This window comes from Megascapheus bottae, chromosome 6, assembly GCF_031878675.1.
Source record: "Megascapheus bottae isolate mThoBot1 chromosome 6, mThoBot2.hap1, whole genome shotgun sequence".
In the NCBI taxonomy this organism is placed as follows: Eukaryota; Metazoa; Chordata; class Mammalia; order Rodentia; family Geomyidae; genus Megascapheus; species Megascapheus bottae.
This window is the reverse complement of record NC_143514.1, coordinates 61,024,055-61,027,749: the sequence shown is the minus strand read 5'-3', so window position 1 is coordinate 61,027,749 and position 3,695 is coordinate 61,024,055. Positions and strand designations below refer to the sequence as shown.

General features: G+C 45.2%; 1 pseudogene; it reads right to left on the bottom strand.

Annotated features, from left to right (window-relative positions):
* Positions 1–1,109: 1,109 nt before the first annotated feature.
* Positions 1,110–1,607, bottom strand: LOC150062084 (large ribosomal subunit protein eL22 pseudogene; annotated as a pseudogene).
* Positions 1,608–3,695: the final 2,088 nt, after the last annotated feature.

The window sequence follows — 3,695 nt, the reverse complement described above, 5'->3', positions numbered from 1 at the left end:
GTTCCACTGTCTGGAGGCAGCTTGCATTCCTTGGCTCATCGTCCCTTCCTTGCATCATTTTGGCCTCCGTTTCTGTCGTCACCTCTCCTTTAATATTGACCCTTATGCCTCCTTGCCTCTGTTTTTGTAAGAACCTTTCTGGTGGTGACATTAGGCCTGTCTAGAAGAGCTAATCTAATCTCCCCAGGGCTTTGTGCATGCTAGGCAAGCTCTCTACCACTAGGCCAAACTCTGGGCCCTGGAACTTCTTAAAGATGAGTGTGTATGTGGTCTGGTCCTTCTTATCAGGTAGATAGGGCTCAGGTCAACTGACATCTCTTAGGAATCTTCTCTCTTATCTTTAGCTGCTTTAGCCATTCATTTAGGGTTTTTTTCTTTTTCTTTTCTTTTTTTTTTTTTTTGTTGTTAATCTGGAGGCTTGAACTCATGGTCTGGGCGATGTCTCTGAGCTCCTTTTGCTCAAAGCTAGCACTTTAACACTTTGAGCCACAGTATACTTCCAGCTTTTCTGTGATTTAATTGGAGATAAGAATCTCAGAGAATTTCCTGCCCAGACTGACTTTGAACTGCAATCCTCAGACCTTAACCTCCTGCGTAGGCAGGATTACAGGCATGAGCCACTGGTGCCTGGTTTCATTATTTTTCTTCATGCCACTTTATCTCTGCCTGATGTCTTCTTTTCTTATTCCTTAATTTGTTGTGTGCCTTCCCCTGGGAACCCAGGCTCCTTCATGACTGAGATCAAGTCTCTGCTGAGTTTTCATGTGGATTTGTTGAGTATGTCAATGAACTTCAGTTGCTCATCTTTTTTTTCCCCCCTCAGAAACCTACATTTTATTGACACTGCCATATTCCCAAAGGGACTTTCTTTTGATTGAATCAGGAATCCCACAATGCATCCTGACTCCCTTCCTTTTGAAGACAGGCAGACCCAGATGACATGCTTTTTAAAATGCAGGAGACTGAGACTCACACTTTCCTCCCTCATTGGCTATCTGTTCAATATCAGTGCCCTTGCCACAGCCTTCTCCTAGCTTCAGATTACTGTTGAAAACAGGGGGAAAGTCTAAACATAAGGGAGCAGCAACCCAAGGGAAAGCTGTTTACTGTGATTCCCAATTTTCCATCCAAGCCACACTGCAGAGATACAAGGATAAACCACCATTTGGGTTCCCAAGTTTTATTCAAGAACTCATACAAAATATTCCAGATACATGAATTTTAATCCTTGTCTTCCTCCTCTTCTTCATCCTGGTTAATCTGGAAGTAACGTAATTCATAACTCTCTTTTCTGTCAGCAACTACGTGTAACCAATCACGTAGATTATTCCTCTTCAAGTATTTTTTGGTGAGATATTTCGAATACCTTTTGGAGAAAGGCACCTCTGAGGTTACAGTAATCTTGCTCTTGCTTCTTTCGATGGTGACCACCCCTCCACCGAGATTTCCAGCTTTCCCGTTCACCTTGATTTTCTCTTCGAGAAACTGCTCAAAATTGGCAGCATCCGTGATTCTATCTTCTACAGGGTGGGTGCAGTCCAGGGTGAACTTCAGAACCTGCTTCTTTTTTTTGCCCCCTTCATTACAAGCTTTTTCACGGGTGCCATGGTGGCAGTGGAGGCAGAAAGAAGTTTCTCATCCTTTTGATGGGCATAAGGATTCCTTCTTTCTCATCAGGACACATCAAGAAGCAAATGAGGAAGTAAGAGCTGAAAGCTTTAGGTACCAATGAGGAGTCACACATTATGAGGAACTTCATATCTGAGGAGTTGTTAATCAAGTGCCTGTGGCTTATGCATGTAATCCTAGCCATTCAGAGGTTAAGATCTGGGGATCCACGTTGAAAATCAGCCCAGTCAAGAAAGTCTGGGAAACTCTTACCTCCAATTAAGCAGCAAAGAGCTAGAAATGGACCTGTGACTCGGATAGAATGGTAGCCTTCAGAAAAAACAACAACAGCAACAACAAAACCCTAAGAAATTGGGCCGGGAGTTTGGCCTAGTGGTTAAAGTGTTTGCCTAGCATGCACGAAGATCCGGGTTCGATTCCTCGGTACCACATACATAGAAAAAAGCTGGAAGTGGTGCTGAGGCTCAAGTGGTAGAGCTCTAGCCTTGAGAAAACCCAAGGACAGTGCTCAGGCCCTGAGCTCAAGCCCAGGACTGGCAAAAAACAAAACAAAACAAAAAAAAACCCCTAAGAAATAGAGCCCACACCCTGACTTCAATACCCAGTACACACACACACACACACACACACACACACACACACACACACACACACACACGCAGTGTTGCTCATGGTTTAGATGGAGGTACATTTAATTGCAAGCAACAAAAACATTCTCAAAGCCAGATCTAACAGTTTACCCCTGTAATACCAGCACTCAGGGAGTGGGTGGAGAGCTAAGACTGGAAAGTTGAGAGGTCAAGGCCAGCTTGGGCTATACAAAGTGACACCCAGTGTAAAGGGAACAAAACAAAACACCCAACAAACTCCCTCAAGCTGGCTCAAATAAAAAGAAGCTTCTTGCGAGGTTACACTGGACAATGTGGCTGGTGTGTAAGAAGACACAGTGCAGGAGAGACAGGCTGCTACTTGGGCATGTGTAAGTCCAGATATCCCTTTCTACCTCCCCCTGCAGAGTCACAAAAGCCCCCTCACCATCATTTCTTTCTAAGACGCCAGACTGTCCTCTGAAGACTGGCTGCTTCTCCTTTCATTTAGCCGCAATGCCAACATGGCTTCATTATCTGTGACTTTATGAGCATCCACTCAGGCTCCTGTGTCCCACTGCAGACACAGGCATCCATGTGCCCTTGTAGAGACTTCATATGTCTTTGAGAGTAGGTCCTGGACACATGTGGCTGGCTGGGCACACGGCATCAGGAGGGATTGTACAGAGACTGGGCAAGCACCCCAACACAGGTTTGAAGTCATGAGCAATACTTACTCTACTCTGGGTGCATAGTGTAACCACAACAAATGGATGTTTCTTCTTTTCCAACCACCTTTTCATTCTACTGGTCAAGAGATCTTGAGTCCCCTGGGTACATGCTGTATGCATAGATGGGATGCATCTCTACCTTTACACCAGTCACTCCGTCAAGCTGCCTGCAGCACCTTCCAGTGTGTGCACCCTGCCCCCTCTTCCAACATAACCACAGGAAAACTGGAATTGTTCCTCAGACCCTGATCAGTTTAGATTTTCTGTCTCAGAGACAGCGTGGCCCTTCTGGGAAGCCTATTCCAATCCCCTGCATGTCCCAGCACCATCTCCAGGCCTCCCCAATCCTCCCCCACAGCTCAGTTTCATCAATGAAGAGGCAATGGGCATGCTCACTCAGAATACAGCCGAGCAAGATGGCCTGCACTTCTGCAGTCAGGCAAACCTAAGATCAGATCCCAGCACTGCCTTGTATCCTGTAGCCTTGACTTGGTATGTTCCATGTCTTCATGTGTGAAAAGATGAGTATACTTCTTGCCTTTTAGGATGCTTTGGGAACAGATACAGTGCATGTAAAAAGCTTGCAGATAGATACACATTCTTCATGACCAATTAGAGCCCAACAATATGCCAGGAGTAAGATAGTCCCTGAATTGATTTGGTAGATCCATGTAACTCATCTCATTATAATATTACCTTTTTCCCCTTCAAGACAGTTTCACTATGCTGCCCAGGCTGGCCTCAAACT